The 27419-nt window shown below is 34.4% G+C and overlaps 1 protein-coding gene across 3 annotated transcripts in view; it reads right to left on the bottom strand.

Moving 5' to 3' along the window:
* The window catches only part of LOC132944176 (epidermal growth factor receptor), an 82681-nt gene that overhangs the window by 35260 nt on the left and 20002 nt on the right, over positions 1–27419 (bottom strand). Inside the window, exon 1 of one of the 3 annotated variants that reach the window (XM_061013397.1) lies at positions 2553–2926. The exons of 1 other annotated variant lie outside the window; for it this stretch is intronic. The gene's annotated coding sequence lies outside the window, so the exon portion shown is untranslated. Of the gene's footprint in view, positions 1–2552; positions 2927–27419 lie in introns of those variants that run through there. One more of the 3 variants, XM_061013395.1, reaches the window with a different exon arrangement.

The raw sequence follows: 27419 nt of genomic DNA, 5'->3' as shown, positions 1-27419 counted from the left end.
CACATTCACGAGCGCGCACGATGCTGGTACATTCTAAATTATAATCCCAATAAGCTACACTATCTACAGCCCATATCATGGTTTATGGCCGAACCGTGTTCCGTCTCCGTGTACTCGGCTCCCGGTCTGATACACGCATAAGATATGTACCGCGTGTTTATGTATTTTTATTTATAATGTAATATATAAATAATAATAATATATAATATAAATATATTATATCTAGTATAAACATATATACATATGAACATACATTATATATTATATATGAGAGCGTATGTATAGAAATCCAAGATCGAGAAGACCATTGTATAGGTCAACAATGTACACCTAGAAGGGGCTGGTTGCACTGGAGGAGAAACAGAGAAGGACATAAAAAACTGAGTCTCGCGAGATAGGACAATGGAACCGGTATATCATGGCTCCTAGTTCCTACCCCCGCACTTGCACATGCATACACACTCACACAGACGGGCTCGCGCGCGCGCACACACACACTTGTCATGTGTTATTGTTATTTATAACAATAATAGTAACGACTGGCATTGTGTTTGAATAGTTTAAAAGTATAGACCACCGTTCCCTTCCCAAAAAAAAAAAATATATAAAATTAAAAAATACATAGGCATAATATATGCATCTCAAAGCTTGGGCGGTGTTTACCGCAAGTTCTTCCGGCCGTTGGAAAGTATCATATAATATAGGTACCTATACGGTTATATATATATACACAAACGACAATTCTTTTTCAAAATATTGTGGTTCTTGAATTTAATTTTACACAATGTAACATGGCACTTGAGCGTTGTAATAATGAGCCTATTTATATGCAGAACACATACAATACGATACGTTATATAGTATATATACGATCGTTTTATATTATGAACGACTTAGCAATAATAAAGCAATAATTTGCACAGTTAAAATGGAAATTGAGATGATAATAATAGATCAAACCGACAGGTATTATTATTGTTTTTATTATATTACATTATATACATACAGGTATTATCTATTATTTTGTTTTATTATCGGTGTGTTTTTACGTCGTAATGTGTAGTTTGAGGAATGAATGATACATTTGGTTACATTTGTATTCCTTATTTATTGACGGTAACACGATTCACGAATGAGTTTGTAGGGAACCGGTAGAAATGTCACTCGAGTGACCTGGAGACTTTAACGATGGTACAGCTAGAACGTTGATGTACCCAACAATAATATTATACCATTTCAGATAAAATCGCACTGGGAACATGTTTTCTTTTTAAAACGCCCACACTATTCACTTTTCTTGACGATAGCGATACGCGTTATTTCTGACAGTCAGGATCTCTCCGAATTTGGAGACACGAAGATGAAGAAAACGACACATCTCGAGTGCAGATATAATGTATAGCTCTTGGTCGTGTGTATACGTGAATAATAACGTAATATTAGGTCGAACCAAATAGGCCGTACAGTGCGTGTGTATAAATTGTAATGGTGAATGTGTGTGTATGTTTGTATGTGTGTTTGTGTGTGTGTGTGTGTGCTACCTCCACAAAACGCCTACCCAACTTCTAGAAGGAACGACGTGTGCGTGTGTGTGCAGCGCGCGCGTGTATCGACATTGTGAAATAATTACAATACGAAAACTAGTATACACTTTGGCTGTATATAAATGCGCGTATATGCATATATTTAAGTGAATCCGGAAAGGATAAAGATTATATAGGTGTATTTGATGTTATTACGACGCGATCGAATAAAAATTTAATGTAAAACATCAGTTTGCATAAACATAACTACAAAATATGTGTACAGATTCAAATATAGTGTTAGTGACCGTAGGCCGAGCGTACATATATACCACACACACACATTATATATATATTACGTCAAGCAGCCACATGATGTTGTATACGTATGCCATTGTTTACAGAAATAAAGTAATTATAAAAAACAACAAGAAACTTTAAGTTAAAATAAAGAAATAACAAGATAGTATTATTATACACTATACCGCCTATTTTAAAGATTATATTATATTTATTACGCGTAAGTACGCAATCGAAGCAAAAACGTTGTCGACCTATTATTATTATTATTATAGAGTTGTGTGTTTGTGTTGTATTTATATAATGTGATCACGCAGTTTTAAATGTTAATCGTGGCAATAACACTCGAACGAGTATCGCATTACTATCATAATATCGTCGTTGTATTATTATTGTATGGTCGCGAGCATCATATTATAGCAGCAGGACGCTTGAAGTGGTTGCCCGCCGTGGCGTACCTGCGTTTATTTGTTCAACACACCGTGTCAAAATCGCGACGTTCTGTAAACACGAATTTAATCGCTCTCCGTGTAGCGTATATACCGTTCATAATATGCAGAAGGCACGTTATGATGATAACGACGGCTCTGCAGCGATGAAAACTGCAGTTGTTTAATTATAACTCTGCAGGTCGGGGTGGTCGAATGGTAAAAACTAGGGAACCGGTATAAATTGGTCACGTCTCCTGTCCATTTTTTGAAATAAAATATAACTGTCTGGTAGACTTACCTATATTGGCTATATTAATGTACAATACAGCCTTTGGCAGTGGTCCAGATAATGTCGATAGTGTCGTTATCCTTTTCGCGCACAGTCGTAAAAACGCGCGCACAAAAATTTAATGCTGTATAAAAGCGGTGTGCCGAAAGGGTGACCTCCGGCTTAGTAAGAAATTAGTAAATAAAAACAATAATATTATTATTACTAATATTGTACGTCAATCGGACTTGTTATTATTATTAATGCAAATTATTGGCCAATCGTTACGCGTGCGACGACGGGTCCGAGGATTCAGTTACAGCAGGACGAACGACGACGCACCGACGGGTCGGGTCGCGGACACGGACTGAAGAGCGCGCGGTCTTGAAAGGAGGCGCGGAGGCTGTGCGGCGGCGGATTGGTCCGGGCACGCGTTGGTGAGTAGGAGTGAGAGACCGAGTCGCCGTCGCCGTCCGACCATATAACATGTATACACTTACAAACATTACCACCAGGTATGTGTCAGGTAAGTGGCGTGCACGCACGCACGTGTGTGTGTGTGTTTGTCTGTGTGTGTGTGAGCGTGTGCTTGTGTGTGAGCGTGCGCGCGTGTGTGTATGCGTCGAATGGAGTCGGTGGGTGTATAACGGGCGAACAACAACCGGGTCGAGTGTTTTCGAATTCTACACCGAGTTTCGCGCGCATTTGCCCTCGCATCGTCACCGCCGTTCGGAGCTGGGGTTTCAGAACAGACGAGGGTATAGGGGGCGCGTGTCCTTATCCAATCTTTTTCATTCTGTGCATGTATGTATATAGTGAATAGTGATGCATGCGTGCGGTGTAATTATATACAGAGTGTACGAGGAGTGTATCAGATATGTGTGTGAGTGAGTATGTGTATATTTGTTAGTGCGTATGTTGCATGAGATATTGTGTGCACTTGACGACTACGACGACGTCCAAATGTCAATAATAGGTACTCTATACGACGGTTGTTTGTATAAATAATAAAAAATAATAATCGGCTGGCGATAAGGTGTTATGCGTATATTTACCGTGGGCAAACGATATCGGTTCTTCACGTGTGTGTGTATAGCGTATTATAATCCTTCGGTTGTGTTATTATTGTTTTTATTTTTCTGGTTTACAGCCACACCGCGTCGGCATATTATATATTATCGGCGACGAAGAGTCAAAACTCAAACCAGATTGACACATACGATCACGACCAATGAGAATCTAACCCATGAAAAAAACGTGTACACGACATTTAAACGTGAACGTCGAAAAAATAAAAAAAAAAAATCTCTCTAATTACTATTTGTATATTAACGTGCACCGTTCGAGACGGTCGTTTATATGTATATATTTTTTGGTGTATGTCGTGACTGTGGAATAAACAAATTATAAGGTTCACAGAGACAACGAAAAAACGCCAAAGTGTATAATACACCTATTATGTTATACAGCGCGAGTTGAAAATTATCGCCTCGCAGTGTTTATAATTATAGACATTCCTTTAGTGAAGAGGGAGGACCGTGTATTATCACGAGTGTGTAGCGTGTTACTAATTCTTTTATGAGGAACGTTGATTTTTTATGGTATTTATCTACGTCCAACGATGATAACGCCGATACACGATATATAGTTATTAAAACGGCTTTAAGTTCAGTCGTAAACGGTGAACGTATTTTTTAAAGTAAAACGCGTATCATAAAATATTAATAATATGTTATATAATTTAAAAAAGATATTATATATATTCGAGGGAATGGTATATAAAATAACATTTTATAATGCGCGATTAAAAGGGATATAGATGGGTAGTTTTCAACAAATTATTCGAAACGCACAGAATTCCGTATCATAATATAAATTATATAGAACGGGTGTTTATAGGAAACCAACACTATATGACGTATATTATTAAATTTTGTAAAAAAATAAAATGTGCTTTAAAAACAAGAACCTGCAGCAGTGTATATCTGTAAAACTCGCTATGTATCCTATAGGAATCAAGTACCTCTATACATCTAAAACCAGAAACTAGGCACCGACTAAAAGATCTGTTCGCAGGTGTCAGGTATACCTATATTATTCATATACGCGGTTATTCATCATTACGGTTCGGAGGATGCGACGACTGTTCGAACGACGTAGTTTAAAACTTAAACTCCAAAACTCATCATAACGTTTATAACTATACAGAAACACATAATATTATGTACATACATAAATGCAATGCACTAGCGAAGAACGGTTGTCCGTCATTGCGCTCACACGCACATTCCATTCCAACATTCCTATTATGCCAGTGTGTATAATACCTATATAATGTGTACGAATTTATATGTTATTGGTGTGCCGCGGTAAACTGCAGCGTCGGACACAGCATATCAATAACTAATAATTGACGCGGCATGCGCATATTACGTACATTATATAGGTATATATGATTTTTAATTAGATGCTAATCGGATTAAACGAGTTGGGTACAAGCCGTGTACGAAGCGGTCGTATATAATAAAATATAAACTATACATATATACAATATATATAAATTATATTATTAATTATAATATTATAATATGAATGTATATATAATATAACCTATAACCATAAAAAGTATCTATATATATTATATATATAATATGTTATTATAAAATACGTGTATGTGTTGTGTGTGTTACAGTCGAAATATATAACTCTGTGTTGGTCCGCGGTCGAATATAATAATATAAAACCTACCAATATTATATTTCCCATGCGTCCGCCCGGCGCCGATCTGCAGCGCGGATTCTCCGAGCCGCCCACGATAACACGCGCACAGTTTTTTATCTGATGCTGCCCCGGTGCAATGCACACAACTGCACGCTTTTGGCCGGTGCGCGAGAGAAAAAAAAATTGTAGAAACAAAGAGAGAAACGCGGATAGAGTAATGGAGACGGTGAAGAGGTGAGTATATAGGTATGCGTACGACGTTTAACAATACCTATATATAATATATAACTATAATATGAAACACATATTTTAGTGCAGACGGTCGGAATATTGGAGACTACGCAGGTAAGTACGTCAAAGAGGCCGTCCAACGCGCGTACACATACTACATATTATTATATGGCCGAAAAAACTAAATACGTAATTAAAATGAATTGTTTACCTGGTAATTTTGAAGACCGCATCACTATATATAATCCGGGAGCAAAGCACGTTGGGGCCGGTTGCGGGACGAATATAGTATTAAAAAATTGCAACCCGTTTCGACCAATTATTTGTACGGGAAAATGATCGTTATTATATAATTGCTATTAAATATTGTTTTTAATTGTTGCTTTTTCTTTTGCAAGTACGTGTGAACAGTACAACACAAATGCCGAGTTATTTTATCACAATCGATAGAAAAAAAAATGTCGGTGCATCTTATATACTCTATAAAAGTATTGTATTACTATAATATTAGGTGGTACATATTATAAGTTAAATGAACCCATTATTAAAGGAAAAAATGAGGAGGGCATGCCTGGTGAACAACTGTATACGAAGTGACGAATGACGATAATGCACAACAACACAAATGGTGCATGCTGTATAATATGTCACGCACTCACACAGCTATTTAAACAATTTTTACTTGGAATTTGGATACTCCTAAGTCCTAACCGTTATATACAATATATAAATATATAATATATACGTAAATACAATAAATTCTAAATAAGCGTCGTTGAAGTCGCTATTCCCACTATATAGAAATCTGTGAATAACTGCACGGATGACTGCAGATGTGCATCCTACCTTTACGATCCACCCAGAGTTGATACAGATGAACAGTATAGTGGTTTTGAGAAACTTAAAGGGGGCAATTTAAGTACCATTTTTTTACAAACTGTGTTAATAATTACCATAAGTTTTTATATTTACATATTAAAAGGAACTAACCAAGTTTCGAGGCAATCTTTCGCCAGAAAATCACCCTTGCGGATGAGGCTCGTTATTCAGACTATATACGTTGGTTTTAGATCGAAAATTGTGGCCAGGATTTCGTCATACTGTATATAAAGCACTCATGAATGTTGTCGACCGTTCTCGTAAGATGTGAAGCCGGATTTCCTCTATATACCGTGTTGTGAAGTGTTGAATATATTGAACTTGTTGATAACGTGTTATCAACATTTCGTTACTGCACAATACAGACACTACAGTGTTTATTACACCTAACACAACCCGACTTGACTACCAACCGGAATAACATCAATGTTACTCGCTCCACGCGAGTATACCACGTTATGGTATACCGGCGTGGACAGTGGTCGCCTATAGGCCAAGCTTATGTACCATATCCATATGGTTGCGTTGGTATTTACTAACCAACGGTTTGGTTTATACTTATTTATATATAGAACGTATCAGTATGGATTTTTCAGACGGAAAATTGTCGCCGGAATATGTATCGGAAAATTCAGCGGACCGCATATATTGATTGTTAAATCGAAAAATCGTGGCAAACCGCGATATTTTCCGACGGTCATTCTTATGAAATGCAAGTGCAGGTTGCGGCCATATGACCTCGTCTAATCGTTAACCGCGTCGTTTTCGCGTCTGCAATATGTGTATAATATGTGTATAATAATAATATGCATACAGCGTGTAGTGCGCAGTGGACAGTGGAAAAACTACGAGTGTTGATCACCGGCGCCGGTCCGAACATTTTCCCGTGGATTACGCGCCGGGCGTCAAGGTAGGATGCACAAAGTCACACACATTATTATTCGCATGTTTTTTGTAGAATAATAGCGCGACGATTTCACACGCCTCTATATGACCGTTATTTATAGACATTTGAATTTATTGTAGGTACCTATATATCAACACGTATATTATAATACGCGGAAAACCTTGGTATAGCTTGGTAACTGCGATATAGGTACCGTGATTACACGCTGTATGACCATTTTTGGTACACGCAACGTATCTATATTCTATAAAACACATAAATATCGAGTTTTATCTTGCAATATCGTAGTTTTATATTTTATAAGCAATGAGGCGGTGACACATAATAATAAATGCACAAGTTGTATGTAATTGATGAGTGATGGTTCATTTATAATATAGTCATAATTTTCACGAATCCTATTAAAACCAGGAAAATGTCACGCAAAAATTATTAAATTTATAATGTGTCCCCAAAATCAATCCAAATGAGATGTAATTTTTTTTCTTTGGTCCAAACGAGTCCTGCGCCTGGTCCGGAACATGATGGAGCAACAACAGCTGCTGCAGTCCATCGCCACCACAAAATATGTTACATGACAATATAAAATATTAAAAATAAGCGTTCTGCGGCACATTATTTAGGTATATTAACGTATTATGCGAGGGTATACAGTGTTAAGAAGTATCTTATATCGTTTACTTACAATAATCAAAGAGTTGCAAAGAGATTTTTCGTAGGAGAAAATATAATGTGGATATTATAATAAATATACACCAGCAAACCGTGTCCTTACCTGAAAAATAAAAACAATGCGTTAATATAAATAAGACAAAGTATACAATCGTGGACGACGGAGTTAATACAATATATTATTGTAATATAATATGATCAAGATAAAATGCATGCATATAAATATCGTGCGTCTGATTGTTATAGTACAAGCCGTTCGCATTATATACGTCGCTGCTGCGCAGTGCTACATTAGTTTTTAATACTATGTAGTCTATATAATACATTATTATTTGAACGCGTGTTTTGAATAATATGACACTATGTGTATATTGATTATTACGAATATTATAGAAATCGTTTGACAACGATTCGGTTTTTTCTCGTTGGTAGACAGACTTAGTGCATATATCTATTGTGAAAAAAACGTCGTATCGACAAAATACAATACATGTATTACTGTTATTATTATTGTATTTACTGTAAAATATCACACGCGCAAACCACCATGTTGCGGTTTAAAATATTATAACTTGACCGAAACAAATAAATATATCGGTACGGGTTTAATACACGATTGATAACCATGTTTACGAGACCATAAGACGACGTCTCCCGCATCCATCATGTAAAAATACGAGTTTTTTTTTTTATCGTTGTCAACAGTTTTATTGTTCGGTCTAAAACAGCTAGAGACGGACAAGAAAAAAAAATGAAAAAAGCGCCCACATTTGCATTTTGACAGATTGGTAAACTGATATGTAACCGAAAATGGTCTAGACAGAAACGAAAACTTCAGCGTTTAGTATCATAATTATTATTATATAATGATTTTAGCTGATTTAGTTGTATGCGCGGTTCGTGTGTAAAATGTATCTGTACCTTTATCTTTTGAATTGTGTTTGTAATTATAATATTATTATAATCATTATCAAACGAAAAAAATACACGTGTTTAACATTACAATAATATTCTCACTACACAATAAAATATATTTTCAGCTTACTATTTTTCCACACGCCCGCTATTGGTATTCGCCTTTCAGTAGGAATTTTGTTGCAGGTTATGCGAGGTGTGCCCGGGAGATATTATTTATTATAATACACCATAGTGTGTTGTGTTTGCGTGCGAATGATACCTTTTATTCAATTATTATTATACACGGAATAATATATTTCGAGGGTTCGTACCCATATTATATAATCCCGAACATTGAAAAGGGCCGACCGCGGCGGACAGACGATCCCAAAAATCCTTTAGACGCGTCTTTTCAATCAAGTGTTTTAGGTATAGGCCGAACCCCGAAGAAGGGTCTGGTCGTGGCCTTCTGTTAGCGAATTCGTCGATATAGGTATATACAACATTTAAGAAAACAAGTATTGTATGAATATGAAAGAAATTGCCATATTCTTCATATAATATTATCGTATGAAGTAGGTACCCGCTATATCATCGACAAGACTACACAATAAAAACATTTTACCAAACGAAAACTCAAACACTCTGGCAGCAACACCCTAATAACATCACCCTTGACGCGTATCTGTATTCGGCGAACACATTTTCAAGATAAAAACGACGGACGAAGATCAATGTAAACATATATGCATAATATAATATTACTTGATACTTCCCTTTTCGATAAATATACGTAGATAAAAATAATATTGTTTTATATAAATAGCAAGTATTATACATGCGCACTTTTTGTCATAAAAATAATATTTTAAAATATCTACTATAGGTATAACATTGTACAGACATAATTATATTGTACCGTGTTCTAAAATATGCGAATAATATTATTTCATCGAAAATAACGTAATATTTCCTTGTTAGATTTATAAGTAAGATATATACGTAGGTATAATACGCTATATATATAGGTACATTATATTATTACAAATCTATCTGAAAATCACGATTAATATAATATTATAATATAGCAATACTAGTTGTACACTTAACTGCAGTCTTATTAGTTGTTAGTTTCAACAAATTATACACTACCCAAATAGGTTCGTTACCCTCGTGTGCGTGTCGTGGTGCACGGTTCGTATATACATAAACATATACTCATATAGTCATATAGCGTTAAAAAATTTATTATAGGTATACGCGTTATATTCACACGGTCGGTTTTGAAAATATATAAAATACTAAGCGAGATACGAAATCTATCCAATATATTCCAATTCGAACAACTTATCTGTATTTTACAAATGCGTTTTAACGATAAGCCATTATAATATGCGTATACATTATATTATATATTTTATGAACAACATATTATTATAATATAATATTGTATGATAATAACGCGATTACAAAAACCAAAACCAAACATTTACGCGAAATAAAACATATTAAATATTCAAAATATATATGTAATGTAGTATAATATATTACGCATTTCAAGCAATGTCTCGAATATCCATGTACCTATACTATACAGCAAACGGTTCTTGAAGTATAGTTTATCAACAATTAAGACTGAAAATGTGTGTCGGTGACATAAACAATACACGCAGAATTATATTATTATACATTTGTTCGCAGGTAAAAAAAAAAATCGTTTAATTAGATCCTGACCTTATATATACAGCGGAAATAATTGGAAACCGTTCGTTTCATAATAATTTCGAGGTCACGAAACTCTTGGTTTTTTATTGGTTTTCAACAAACATCATACGCCGCGTTAGAAAAATAAAAAAAATAGTGTGTTTGTCGCTATATATATTATACTTGGAAAGTACGGAATTGGTTCCCAATAAAAAAAATACTTAGTACCTACCAAATAACTGTTCGAATTGGTGTTCCACCTTTCCATAAATAAAAATAGGTAATATAATACTGAAATCTGATAATTATGATTTTCCACCAAAAATGTGTGCATAATTATCTTCTCCGTTGATGTTGAGTTCACACGTCACTACTATCACTACTATTTAACTTAATTCAGAATTTTATTCCCGTCCAAAAACCTACTTTTTTATTAATTGAGAAAGAGATTCAATGTAACACCTATCAAACTATCAAAGAAGCACACGTAAAGTCAAGAGAAACAACTTAAAGAAACAAGATGATTGGTGAACTAAAAAAATAAACAAATTAAATGCGTCTGCCAAATGTTGAGTTTACAATTCGTAAAAACTGTATATTGTAGGTAAATACCACATTCTTTTTTTTTTTTTATTTACTTCGACTTATTTGATACTGGGTTAACTTATTATTATTATATTAATACCTATTGGTAAATGCGTACATTAAGTACCTACATCTTATTGCTTATACTTATATAGTTATATACATATATACTCGCAACAAGGAACGTGTTAAATGTTAACCATACCTATAAGATATTCTAGACACACCTGTCAGAGTAAAATTGAAAGAAAACTAATATCGGTTAATAATTAATATACGATCATTTTTCATCTATAGTCGAAAAAGTAAATTTTTACATATAGGTAGTTGTATTATAAAAATGAAAGTTCATCGGAATCAATTCGTATGTTACATGTATATTGTATACCTGCACCCGGGAACCAACTCGTAGGCGTCATTATATTTAAATAATTATTAAGTACCTACAATCAATCAAATTTTTAATAATATTTTCGGTGGGTGAATCGAACCAATAGACATATTAAAACAGTATAATATCACCTATATACAAATAACTATTTTAAAGGAAGCCGCGATTTTGGCGACTTTGAAGCTGATGACTGATGACAACTGTATAGTGTTTTACGCAAAGGCACATCAAAAATGCAATAATAATATCATACACGGTCGAGATTGCAGCCGCGGCGTCATCGCCAACGATCCCTTGTACGGAACATAAACAATTAAACAATACCTACATGTTATTATAATTATCATAGTAGGTGTCAGTAAAGCCGTAAGTTGCAGAGCTAAACATACCTGCAGATATTATCTGCTCTACGTTATTATGTATATATAGGTGCCCATATATATGGTAATATGGTATACATAAACATCATTCGCACAAGGATATTCTATTGTAACGCTGTGATAAATTTTAATAATTTACAAAGTTTTGTTAAATCTATTTATATCTGGTAAGAGGGTATCTCGGTATCTGGTGCTCGATTAAATGTAACCGTTATATTTAACCTGTAAACTCCTACAGATACACCACTGTGTATACTACGTAGTGTATATAATATTATATTATTATAGCTATAAAAATTACCTAATAATTTGTTTGAGTCGAGCCGAACTATTACGAGCACCGAAATACCTAGGTATATCTTATATAATATAATAAAATATAAAAATGAAATGCTGTCAGTTGGTAACCGCATCACTTGAGAACGGCTGGACTTGGCTTATATTTTATTTTGAATGTTTGTTAAAGTCCAAATGAAGTTTTTACGCAAAAAAAAAAAAGAAACGTTGCCCAAAATATTGGAAAAGTTACCCGAAAAACTGAAATTCCTTTTTTCCATAGGACTTTTCCATACAAGTTTTTTGTTTATAAATGGTTGCCAGTGGTTACTGGTTAAATTTTTTTTAAAAGTTACTATCCACTGATTTAAAATAAAATATTTTTTTTTACTTTTTTTTTGAAAAAGCTTAGAACACCATTACACCGAATATTAAAAAACGAATTGAACAAAGTTTGAACTTTGAATCATACAAAAGTTGGAATACGAGACAACAAAGTGCACGGAGTCAGCTATATAGTACTATAATATAATTTATTAGCTGTCCCGCTCGACATTGTCCAGGCCAAAGATTTGTATTTTCAATAAATATTTTTGTACAAAATGTTTATACCATATCTCTTCTAATTATAATATTAATATAATATTATGTAACGAATTGCAATCATTTAACATACATAACGAACGACCTATATACGATCGTCCCTTCCGTCACAGGACGTTAAATTATATCCATATTTATAATGCATACTGTATATATAATATAGTAGATACATGACTGGATGTACCTATTACTTGTTGAGTACTGTCAAGGTTAAAAAGAATCGACTGCGACGGTTCTAAGAAAATATTTTGATCGTATATAGGTACGCATTTGGTTTTATGAAAAAATAGAAACTAGACTCATACCTGTAAAATATTCTACGGAACACCATAAATAAAACGAAGCGTTGGCTTTTAGTAATACGATACAGACTCGTGTCTTGTGTTATTATATTATGGCTGGACGGACATACAAAATATTTAAACGAACCTTCACAGGATCCGATAAAAGAGTTTTTAAATACCATCGTCTACCCTATTTGTGTACGAGATTATAATAATTCTGACCTAACCATAAGAGATGTATATCACAGGTATGTGCAGCCTAGAGGTATCACAGGATTTCTTGATGGCCACAACATTAATCAAGATATAACAATTAATAATCGTCTACACGAAAGCTGCGTTATGGATTATTTAATAACTATTTATTTCTGTTATAAGTAACGAGCATTACTCTGTTTTATTCGTAATTAAAATAACGTATACACAATTATTGTATTTAATTTTTCAGAACTGCAAATTATTATGTTATCCGTATCGATAGTTTATTTTATCAAATATACAATGATATACGACGATAACACATTTAACGATTGTACTTAAGTACCCATACATATTTATATTATGCGCATATGCTTCAATAATGCCATAAATTAGAATCCATTGACACATTAATTAATTTTTATCGAACTACTACAACAGGTAATATCTAATTGGCAAATACGTTTGGAACATGCATGTAATGAAAACATAATATCCGTAATGTAATTAATTAATTATATAATTAAATTGTATCCAAGTGCACACATTTTCATTTCATATTTTATAATTTTATATTCTGTACAGAATTTCGAAATTTATTGATTTCGTTACCTATTCAAAATCAGTATAATAACAATACGGGTTCCAATGTTCAACAATAACTGTTATAGAATAACACACATTTCGTCATCAGTTTTGAGTTCGACTGTCGCAACATCCATCCAAGTACAAGCAAGTATAACGTTGCATATGTGTCTCGATTTGCGTTTGTTTTACGTCGTTAATAGGTACTACCTATAATATCAACAATAACGTTAAACATAATGCATAATATAGGTAATCACGATTTGTCGATACAGATGAGAGAATGAGATTCGAAAATTTATCATTATATTATTATAATTTTGGCATATTGCAGGGACAGCGCAGGGTTGATAATATATCATAATATGCAGGTCTAAACTCTAAAATCACGACAAAAAATATATTATATAACACAAGCGCCTTGTTAAGAACAATTTCGAGGAACTGGCCAGCCAAGAGTATTTTTATGAGCTTCGAGTTCCTTTTATAAAATCAGTTCCCACACATTAGATAAATAAACAATTCTAAAAATTAGTCTCGACTTCTTGAGTCAATTTGAATTTACAGGTCTATTGCCAGAGTGGATTGCAAACACCTACCTATACAATATATACGCTATTTATTGGGAGAGCAATTATTGCGCAGTTAAGATATATTAACACAATAATTATAATTTCGAGGTGTTTTCAGGAGAGAAAAATTCTTTTCCGTCCGGTGCGGAGAATATTTGCATTTTGACCACTGCGAAAGTTGAGCACCCGACCGCCGACGATGTTGCCCGTTGGCCGAGTCTGATTTGGCGAGGAGCGGACAATCGCGACGGGCGGCAGTACAAACACAATGGGTTACGACGAAAGGCCGGACAGGAATGTATGGCGTACGCGCATGCGCACATTTTTCAATAAGCGGTTTCCAATACGCATGTACAGGGCGGTTCGCGTTATGCACATAACTCGACGGTTGGTCGTTGCAGCCAACAGCGCCGCGAACGGTTGTCGGTTTATTTTCTCCCCGAGAAAATCTACCAGCGGATCTAGAAGTCTCAATGAAAGGGTGCTACGTTTTTTTTTTTAGAAAAAGTTTGTTTTAATAATATGAACGCAATTTTATTACATATTATTAATCATGTAAGATCTCAATAAATAAATACGCTCAAATGGTGAGGGGGAGGGGAACTAAACCTGCTACAGATAAAATCACAATAGACCGTCGTAAACGGATTTTGAGGACTGCAAAGGAGGAGTCACATCCTAAAAACCCCATTTTCATTGGGTACCATTTTTCTCGCACGGGCGGGGGGATTACAGGAATACCCCTGGACACTATCCCGTTGTGTACCCCGTCGTCGACCACAATAACTCGCCTAAAAGATTACCAAAACGAGTAAGAAAATAGCGATTATACCGCAGGTCCACTGGCTACGCGAAAAATAACATCGCGCCTGGAAGATACCTTAGTTACCGCGAGTGCATGTATAAGTAGTATTAACGTATGCACCGAATTCTTGAACACCGCCGAACGGCGCGACGAGCGGGACACCGCGGCAGCCGCTACGACCACTCTGTATGATACGCGCGGTCACGGTGGAGGTGGTTGTAAGTGGGGAGTAACGCGGAGTATACGTTAAAAATTAAAAACTCCTCACGATAATAATATTATTGTATACACGCGCGCAGAGGAGCGGCCAGCGTTGGGTGTCTTTCCCACTCCGGCCGCCGCCGAGCGGTTTACCTGTGCCGCCGCGACGACACTTGCTCTTTCCTGAATACCTGTGCGTGCGTGTTGACCGGCGCGCAGCGGTATAATAATAATATAGGGTTATAGAGCTGGTATACGCTGTAGGTGAGTACCGACGGAGTGGCGAGTGGTTAACGGCCGGTGAAGGGGAAAACCAGTTCTCCCGCCGTCGGCCGTCCACGATCGCCCCTCACAGATCGGCGGCCCCACTTCTCTCCGACCGCCACGGCGGCTACCAATGTCTGTTGTTGTTATTGTATTGTTTTTTTTCTCCTCTTCTCGCCGTGCGGGGCTACTGAACCGAGCGGCGATCGCGTCGCGGTACACGAGGCTGAGACCCGTCAGGCCGCGATACGCGTGTCGCCATCTGCCGCCGAGCGGTGCTTCGACATTGTAACAACGATATTTTGTGCAATGCGATGCACTTTTATTTTGGTCTTCCTAGTTTCTTATTTATTTTAGTAATAAAAAAATATTGGTTGTTATATTGGTATTATTTTGATAAATTATGATGAAAAATTATTGTAATTAAATATGACCGACTTAAATATTCGCTGGGTAGGTACATTTTCTATTGTAACCCACTAAACCTCAAATAAATGAAAAACTAACGATTTCACCGGCAGAAAAGAGCAATTTTCACGAAAAGGTATACGAAGGTATATCGAGGTATACGAACACTTCGTTATATTATAATGGGACATTGGACCATATTTATCATCGTGAGCCGTGTGTGGTATTTAAAAGTATTTGGCGCGTCGAGCAAACTTCGGAATATAATTTTTTTAATCGATTGCACTATTGGAGCCTGCGATCTAATAATTTGTAACTATATTTTATGGCAAAGTTTCAATCGGTTTCACTAGGGAAAAGAACTAGCATATAATTACTAATACATATTGTACCAGTTCAAGTGCATACGATATTATATAATAACATGGGAACGTGAAAGTGCATAAATGTAAATATAAATAAAATAAAATTATAATGACAACACGACTGTCGTAATATTAATGTTGAATTCAATAAAATCTAAATAAAAAATTTAAAAAATTTATAGGTAAGAAAAAGTAAAACGAAATGTTTCGTTTATACTAGCTAAAACCTATGACGTTTAAAATGCTTCTGTAAGTTACCTATATTTGATTTTTAATTAACCTGCGTTATTTTCTTATTATAATCACATTTCGACTTTTTTTAAAGTTTCATATTCATTTTATAATTATTCTTTATGCTTAAGTATATGACCCTTTATATACGGAGTGTTTGAACTTGAATTATTACGGACTTTTATCCAAATTTTCGACATTTTCAGATGGAAATTATTGATCGTTATCAGTTCACCGCGAGTTATTTGTGCCGTTCACTTTTATTATATTTTTCCAGCATAGATCTTTGTATTTCACTAATCCAACTGAAACCCGTACAGATATAAACGGTACGTAAAATATTATTATTTATTTTTTACAACTAGTTTTATACCAACCGAAAAGATGCGGTGATTATTGAAAATTGTAATCTATAGTCACGACTGTAACGATGGTCGTGTTTTGGCATGTCGTATATAATACGTCCTCCTGCACTGTGTTATGATTATTTTCCATCGGACCGCAGTATGCAATTTAAGTAAAACGGATGTTTTTTTTCAAAACTTATGCATAATAATAGTAATAAAAATAATACAAACTGGTTCCCGTTTTGGTCGCGTTTCTAATATTGTATTCGTATAATAATTAGATATAATATATAGATATTATAGGCGTACTATTATTTACTATTTAGCGCAACTCGTTGCAGTCGATTGTAAGTTGTAACGATATATCATATTATTATTAAATGTACCTATGCACCGCACGGACGACGAGCTTGTTGATGTGTGTTGTACATATTATACAATATAATAATAATAATAATAATATAATATGGTCGTAATTATACCTTTTCGATGATAATACACGTTGCTCGGCATTGATGGCAATAATGATTCTTTGTGTCATATTTCGACTTTCGTAAATTAATATTAATTAAAGAAATACCCATAAACGTATATAATATCATGTACCATGTGCGCACGTACAGTAACGAGTAGTCGTTTTATTATTATTATTATCATTATAGTCGTACGACGCGATGTCAATTATTATTAGTCACTGTTATTTCTCAACCGAAATGAAGCTATAGTGTTATAATTAAAACGTGTTGATTAACGTACTATTTCTTGCAAAGTGCATTGGCGTTCTGATGAAACGTCTCGAAAATATACATACCATTCTGCATAGATAATATAAGAATTATTATATTCTTATATTATCTATGCCATTCTGCGGGTAGCGACTAAACCGGAACAAACGTCGTCGGTCGAAATAACGACAACAATCATAATAATTAATAATAATTATCATGCACATGAAGTATAACGCGGACAACACGTACAAACGTTTCGGATATTATTATTAACATCATTGTGAATTTTTTTTAGGAAATAATTCACCAAGGTGTATGAATCACCGGTAGAGCGCGCCACTTGTTAGAAGTAGTATTTTTATATTGCCACCCGAGGCGTAAGGACGAGCAACACATTTCACAGCGGTTTGAAATAATAACAATATTATGTACACCTACCTGTCCTATTGGCTATTATATTATTAATATCCCGTTGTGCGAACACTTACGAGTACCTAAAATATTATTATTTTGGACCTAGCGCGTTTAAATCAAAAACATTATATTATTTACTCAATACGGTTTGCGACCAACTCTTAAAATAGATAAAATAGTCAATAGTTTTATAATAGGGGAAAATGGCACCGTCGTATTAATACTTGACAAGCAAACGGTCAAGGAGAACAACAACTACTAACTGGCAAAAACGCATTTATTGAATTGCCATCAATAACGACGATCATAAATAATAACAATATTATTTTTTTTATGTGGGAGATGACAAATCGACTTTGAACGTTTATATTTATGAGTGGATAGACTGAATAATTTCTACAGGCTAGTGTATTTGCGGCCAAAGAATACAGTTGTCAGCGTGTAGAACATTGTTTCTGTCGGTCAAGGATATGTTTCACTAGTAACCACCACACAAGGAAACTGTGTGCTTAATAATGTTGTATGATGGCGTTTGATATTTTCTGATTCTATAATGTATATTATTGTATACCGAATGTCAAAATTATCTAACTGTACAAACATTGCTCTTAGTCTAAGTATAAAAATCGTCAGACGTCGAAGATTTCCACGGCAAGCACATTTTGGGTAAGTACGGAACCCTCGGTTAATCAATTTTAATTTTTAATTATAATAATAATACGATCTATAATTTTAAATTTATCTAATTTCTTATTAATTTTCTTCAAATTTGATCTATATTGATGCTTCTACAATATAAATGAACTCATTTAAGAATTTATTATTAACAAAGCACATTAAAAAATGTAAAAAGTATAGTTTCTATTACCTTTATTTTGTATAATATTATATAACATTAATTATGTACCTAGAAAGTACCTATGTCATATTTTAATGTTATCCATATTTAAAAATCGTATAGAGTTTATTTGACTGGAAATTATAATATCTAATAATTAATATTGGATCTCTAATCTCTATGTGTTCTACTTTTGTGACAAACGTATAGGTACTACGCCACGGAACCCTTTCTATAGGAGACTCGTCGCGGCCGGAACCGATTGGGTATAAATGCGGGCAGGAGAAACGATACACGTGTTATTATATAATCCTGTAACGAAATCTTAGATCCAACGACGATGAGGGATATCGTATTTAGAAGCCCACATCGAATTTGTAAATCTTTTCATCAGTCTGCAGCTATAGCAGTTGAGACGCTATAATATCGTACCATGGGAATATTGAAGAGTGATGATAATGCATTATTGGAAGCTTGTAATAAATATTAAGGAAAAATCTTGCAATGAATCCTAATCTTAAGCGTTGACTTAATAATAATAGGCAATAACGTTATATTATTATTATTATCATTTTAACATTGTGTAACCACTAACCGTTCTGCGTGCGCTTTCGATTATTTTATATTTGCCATTACAACACCGTGGCTTGTACAACAACACATAATATATTAACGAACGTCCGTTACATCTTTCGTATGCAAAAAAATTGTATTTATTAACCATCCGTTGAAAATTAAAATACAAATTACAGGAGTGGCAGGGGGAAGGGGATTGTTAAATTGATTACACGTACATTTCCTATCGTATTATCTGATATCATATTAGACGGCAAAATATTATATTATATTGACGCAGCGCATCGTGATTGGGCGCATATGCAATACGATTAATTATTATTTATTAGTTATTACCAATAAAGTTTTGTCCTTATGTTATTTCTTCCATTCGTGACGGAAAAAACTACCACGTCGGACGATCAAAGACAAAAGATAAATAATTTATTACAAATAACCAACAATCGTACAAGAGTCAACTAAAAATTATGGCATCTACAAAATTATTAAAACTCCAATATAATATTATCAAAAATCATATTTAGTATTTACACGCCCATACAGTCAGCGACATATCACGTGTCAAATGATTGTGTCAACATTATCATTTATTTAACAGGACGTTACAACCGCATGACGTGATGTCTCAGTCTTGAAAAAAGACGAAAGTACAAAATGTAGGTAGTAGGTACAACATTGAGTTCAAAAGAATCCATTGTGTGACGATAAATAGAATATAAAGGTAGAATTAATATTATCTAGGGACGTCTCGTAGGCGGTAATTGATAAATGCATTTCATAGTGAGTAATAAGTAATTACTTAAAACTGTAAAATGTAACATTATTCAGTGCACAAAATGATATTAAAACCCAGTCGGGCGCGTGCACAACACAACGAACACGTTTGTTGACCGATGGTGGTCGAGTTGCCTACACAGCGCATTACCAGGCGTACTCGTAGTCTGATATTTTAGAATTAATAATATTGTTCCGAGGAGTGAGGTCGACACATTTTATCGACGGACAAATTTATTGGTATTAATCGACGCATTGTCGTCGATCGGTGGAGGGGAACAAAAAAATAACAATCATCTGTCATAGCAAGTACAAAGTATTCGTGAGGATAAAGTCACACTATAAAACAACAACAACAACAACAACAACAACAATTGAACACTAATGTCTAATACTGTAATATTATAGGTGATACTGATATAAACGTTATAGCGGACACGCCACATTTGTTATCCACTGACGTTTCGTTACCCGACACGAATCATCAATGTCCGCGAAATGTGCGTTTTTAATTATCACCTATACATTAATACAGGGTGATTCACCAAGCATGTTCACCCCCATGTTTTCCATTAATAAGGAATCTATTTAATTTCTGATTTTCAGAATTTTTAAATATAGGTACCACCTACTTAAAGACCATATATTTTCAAATTCTCGGGATTGTTTTGTACTGCTTAAGGAGTGTCCTGCAGTATTACAAACTTGTATTTTTTAAATGAGAACCCTACTTTTTTGAAAATTTTTAATTATCTAATTTGAACGAGAAGTTTTTGAGCTCTTAAAATGTCTGCACTAAGGATAATAGTCGTTAAAAATGATTTTACAAAAATATAAAATATAATAAGTGATGGTCTATTGTTTATTGTAGTAAGCTACCGCTTAAATGTGACGTACTATGGTTTTGATATTATTAGTTATTATTTTTATTACTCAGAGTTTAAACACTTGTATTATTACGCAATATTGTCCGTAAAATAATCGGAACGAAGATAATTTTAAGAGTTTAGAAAATATTTGATTTCACTCGTTTATTTTCTTATTCCAAATTAATTCTGTTCGAAATTATTCTAAGTACAAAAATTATATTTCAGTAATTTAACTTGCGTGAGGGCGCTTCGGCTCTCTTGTTCAGATAACGTCTGAAAATGGGCCGTTTCACAGCCTCTACGAAGATACAGCTCTGTCTCTACTCCCCCAGCCACAAGCCCTAAATAAGAGTATATCAACGTACCACGGATGTGGTGTCCGTACAATCTTTTCGGAAATGCTTCGACCTACACCCGTCCTGCGTATAGCTGCATTTTTATAATTTTATTGTAAAATTATTTAGAATTGTTATTATAATAGGTATTTAAATTTATAATGTTCTAATTATCAATTCCTATTAGCGGTTTTTATGGATTTTTTTTATCATTTTCGTATATTTTTCTATATTATAATGTGATTATAAACACTTCCTATTCGTGTACACCCTTCCACATGTTATGTACGATTACTATAAGATTATCATTTCCTGGAAATGCTTTTTTTTTAATAGTTTTTTTATTCCTCTACACTTGCCTACCGAATCCCAATATTTATGTGTTATGCTATCTGTGCTCCAATTGCCCACCCCTCATATTAACTGGTTATATATTAAACCAAGGTAACTTCCCTATTTATGAATATAATTACGTAAGCGGGACGCCAGTCCTCAGCATTATTATACTTTGGCTATTTTTACAAATTATTTATATCGATAGATTAATATTAATCACTACAATTTTTATACCACCATAGCCCCCACATATCATACAAACCCATCATCGTGGACCTATAATTTTAACACACAAAGGTCAAAGTCAAATAACTCAAAAACTACTCGTATGAATTTTGATTCTGATACGTATACATTTTCAGAAAAATTATCCACTAAAAAATTTACATTTGAAAAGGAGGTTCTAATTTGAAAAACTGAAGTTTTTAATATCTCCACAGGACAGTGAACACTCATTAAATAGTACAAAAAACCTTGAGAATATAAAATGTGGTTTATAAGTATACATAAAAATTCAACAAATCAGATTTAGAATAATACTGTATTATTGAAGAAAAAAGGGGTGAGCATGCTTGGTGATTCACCCTGTATAAAATTATTAAACAATAACAATAATGACAGTCACTGTCATTCGTCACCTATTGAATATTATAATAATAAACCTACGTCATCGTCAGAGTGAATGATTTTAGAGCGTCAAGTATCTTATGCGAAAACTCCACTCGGCGCGGCATAATGTAACAAGTAATAACTAATACCTAACTAATAATATTACTATCAATATAAAAAAAGGTAATATTGTCGGGTGACGTGTACTAAAATATAATTGTTATTATTACACAGTTTAAAATATTCGACGACCGATCGGCGCGCACGTGACGATTTTGTGCACCGTAATAATAACATAATAATATAAAATCAGTGCCGCGAACGGTCATTGGCGATCTTTTGTTTATTTATTTATTTAGTTTTTTTTACCAACGAATTGTACGCGTTTCAGAGTGCTCTCGAGCAGCACACGTACATAACATTATATATTATGTATGTATCTACCAATACATGCGACGAAATAATATTATATTTTATTATTATAACATAACACAGGTGCGCTCGCCCCGACGTCGTATCGCACGGGTAGAGGTGAAATAATATTTTGGTGTGCGTGGGAGACGACGGCGAGAGCAGCTCTCCAGTCTCCTCTAGTCGTTGTCTATAATGGCCATCGGACACGACGACTGATCGCGGGTTACGATGACACGATAGAAACGTACGGCGAAAACGTTTAAGTACGATGACGGGTATGTACCGTGCATGCCGTATGGGAGGAAACCTGTAGACGAACATACCGCGGAATGCTGCATGCACTGTTGGCAGTGAAATAACCGTAGAGACAAAATATGTGCTTTATGTATAGCCATCGGTACCAAATAATACATAGAAAATAATATACTATTATATTATTATAGGTAGGTATTTAGGTTACTTATATAATCTATATTAATGAGAATGTTATTAATCATTTTCAAGGGGAAAAATTTAATTGACACATGAATATAATAAAAAAATATTATGAATTTAGTAAAGTTTGATCATACAAAATATACAAATAATAAAATCAATTATTTTAGCTTTGAAAAGAACACCAACGTTAAAAACTTCTAAAATTATTATAACTATAGGTGTATTATGATATATTATGATGTTCACTACCATATCGACGAAGAACGAAATTGGGAACTGAAATCGCGTGATTATTATCGTGCGCACTCTTTTCGGTTCAAGGGCATTTTACATTTGACCATCGTCAGACTTTTAAGAAACACTATAATACGAACGTTTCAATAATTTAATTCCTAATGAAACCCATAAAATATAATAATTACTACAAGCGATATAATTGTGGCGATATTCATCCGAAATCGTATTTCTGTTGATTTAGGAAAAGAGTTATCTCGACAAACACGCGCGGTGAGTGTGTGAGACCAAAACAAGCGATATTTTATATTCGGACAAACAAGACCACGATAGGCGGTCGGGCGTGTGTATCGCTTAATGATATAATAATAATAACATTATACTATTGTAATCGAACCGCGGCAATTAACCCAGAAACGACTACACATTACAATATTCGCGCCCACGCGTGAAACAAGCCGCGCGCGTCGAAGGACTTCGCGGTCTCCAGACGCGGAGGTAGACTTGGCCGTGGAGGCTGTGGGGGCTAAGCGTAAGATAATGTGCGCACTCATAGTGCGCGTAGGCATTATTATTACGACGACGACGACGACGTACGATTTGATTTTGCGCCGTTATGATATCCGAATAATACGCCGCCGCCGATAGTGTGTACACAATATAATATTATTATAATACTCTAATAATTACTGTATAGGTACCCAATTAAATCGTTGATTATCCCGCACCATTGTGTTGGGTCGGTTTTTATCGAGGATTCCGATCCCGCCACCGAAGACCACCGCCGCCGCCGCCCGGATGGTCGACTGCCATATCCCCCGCCGGAGGGTATACCACCGCGAGACGAAACAATATTACACGGCATAGTGTATTCATTTATATTATAAAATATTATAATTTAATATTTTTATACACAATATTATCCGTACATGCAGGATTATAATTTATAATCATAGAGTAACTCTATGTTTATAAGTAATGGGAGAGGAATATTATCCAATAACAATTATCGCGTCGTTCATAACAACCTCGTATCATCGATAATAGTAATTTAATATTTATTATTGTGCTCGAGTTATCGATAAATATTGTGTTAAAAATACAAAAAAAAATACAGAAATAAAAACTATGTATAATATTAATTACAGGATTAAAAAAATTATCTTCTTCCATATAGGTGTAAATATTAAATATTTATTTATGTACGACCCACAATTATTCGTCTTATTATTTTTCAATAATTAATAATTAACGGACTGTGCTATTGAAGACCTACTGAGCTGCTGAGAGCATGATTTAGTATCAAAATTGGTTTCTACATTGACCTTTCGTACTTGTTCGATTTCAAATTGTTGTTGTTTAGACACGTATATATATATAAGTGTAAAATGTGCTGTTGTTATTGTTATTATATTTATATAATTTAATAATTATATATGACTATATTATAGGAGTTATACATAATTTGATTGTATAATTTGTATAGTATGGTACATGCGGTACAGTGATTTTATTAGGTTTAAGAGTGACATACAGTTTGATGTTATCACTATTATCATTATGATATTAAGTTATGAAGTTTTGTGGCGTAATAATGTGAATAATGAATACCATTACACAGGTATATATTACGCACTGCAGCACAGACCTATAATATAGACAATATATGATGTATATATTTATTTAAAATATATGTAAGCACCGATTCCTTGCGTATTATATAGTATACTATATTTCTTTCAAATAATTATGCAATATTATTAATAATATCTGCAGACGTAGACCGAGATTGCATGCAAAACGACGCGTGCAAAACCTCTGTCCCGTTAACGATCTGCACAGCAGGAGCGGGCTCTGTTTAAGGGAGTCTGGATATACAATTTTACTCCCTACACTATTTTCTTATACGCTTGTCACCAGCACGATTCAAATAGTTTATTATTAGGCCATATTTGTTGAAAAGCAATATACTCCTTCGATTCTGTTTTGAGCACTGACATGACTCAAATTATAATACGAAAAAAAATTCAACGAATACGAACCAACAAAAACTATTATGGTTTTAAAATGACTTTAAATTGTGTATACAAAATACTCATACTTTTTGTTATAATGAGTGTTAACTGTTAAAAAGAATTACTCAGTACCTACGACATAATATTACATGCTTATAAGGAGATACATAATAATACCCCTCCATATAGTAAGTACTAAGTATAATGCATTCGATAAAAAAAAATTTGTTTGGTATAGCGGGAAAAATGATTGAATCCATTTTGGAGCATTGAAAAGGATTTGGACTTCGAACGAGTTCTGAAAGTACCTACGTGCAAGCGACGTGCGCAACTCGGCAGCGCGGCGAGTATAAACACTATAGGTATAGTATACAAACAACTGATTTTTGAACGAAATAATTTTTGTTTTTATAACATATTAATATTAGGTTCGATATTGATGGACAAAATCATGCGAGTCTAATAAAAAAATATCAAACCATGTGTTTAGCAAGACAATGTGTATTTTGGTGGAGTGTTAAAAAATTTGTTGCCCAATAAACCGGCAAATTGGTATTTTACACACGGACCCGTCGGCGTCGCCGTTGCATTTGTCGATGTGGCATACACGCTCCATTGGCAACGTATCTGGCAGACGTTCAAAAGCCGATGTCTTTGGTTTTTTTGTACTTCGTTTTCGTATTTTTTTAATATTATTATTTAACAACAGCCTTGTTTACATGTGACGCGATTCATTTCGTACACGATTAGATTTCAAATTAACGTGCTCGTTTTTATTTTTTAATATTTTTTTTTACACGGACCAATCGCACAAAGATAATATTGCGGTCCATAATATATTGTTTCAAACTGCTGCACGTGTTGCTATTAAACGGCGTACAATAAATAAAATTCAATTTTCCTTAACAAGTAACAAGTCGACATTTTGTTACTATGCTCACTCAGTTTGAATATATAATTACAATTTACAAGTGTACCGCGTTTCCGAAATTGCAGCAGGACTATATTATAATAGTGTAATTAATATAATGATTACAACGAAAAATGTTATTATTCATTCAATATGGTAAATTAAATCACCAAACTAACTTAATTTAAAATGAAAATCCTCTCTCTAATTCTGGAGCACATTTTGACAACTATATTTAACATGTATGTATATTCGGTTATTCCGTATTAGTTTAAAAATATCGATGAAAAACAAAAACTAGTGCTGCGGTAGATACTGCAGTATAGATTATCAATATTTCAGTGAACCTATCTACTTCTTGTATACCTAGCTCGTATACGACCGGTGCACGACGACAGAAGGAATGAAACGTTTCGGAGAAAGGAGATATTTTTTCTTTCATGTTCACTATATACGTATAATATGCACACGTCACACACACACAAAGTAGAATTGTGAGCGTTCACTAGGTTCTTTAACTGTCGGCTCGGCTTTTTTCCCTTTATTCCCCATCAATCCAAAGAGTATTGACTTTGATTCGCGTTTCCGCGATCGTGAGTTTCGTTTCTGTAAATGGTCAACCGTCGAGCAAAACCGGTCAGCTGGAGACCTGTTTTTGGTCGACGACCCCTCACTTTCCCCGTTGGGCACAAGAAATGCGACGATTGTGTACCGCGGAGATATTGACGGCAAAAATACTGTCACCGTTAGAAAAAGACCTGTCTAATAATATTATATATTATTTTGTGGTTCACATAATATTGTTGTGGTGTGATGAACACGACTAGGGGGAGTACTTCCTATATGCTATTTTTTTTTCTGGGGAAGCGAGATCGGGGTCACAGGTGCTATGTTCCGGGTG

Source organism: Metopolophium dirhodum, chromosome 5 (assembly GCF_019925205.1).
Source record: "Metopolophium dirhodum isolate CAU chromosome 5, ASM1992520v1, whole genome shotgun sequence".
NCBI classification, from domain to species: domain Eukaryota; kingdom Metazoa; phylum Arthropoda; class Insecta; order Hemiptera; family Aphididae; genus Metopolophium; species Metopolophium dirhodum.
Note: the sequence above shows the minus strand (reverse complement) of the source record. Positions and strands in the feature narration are given on the sequence as shown.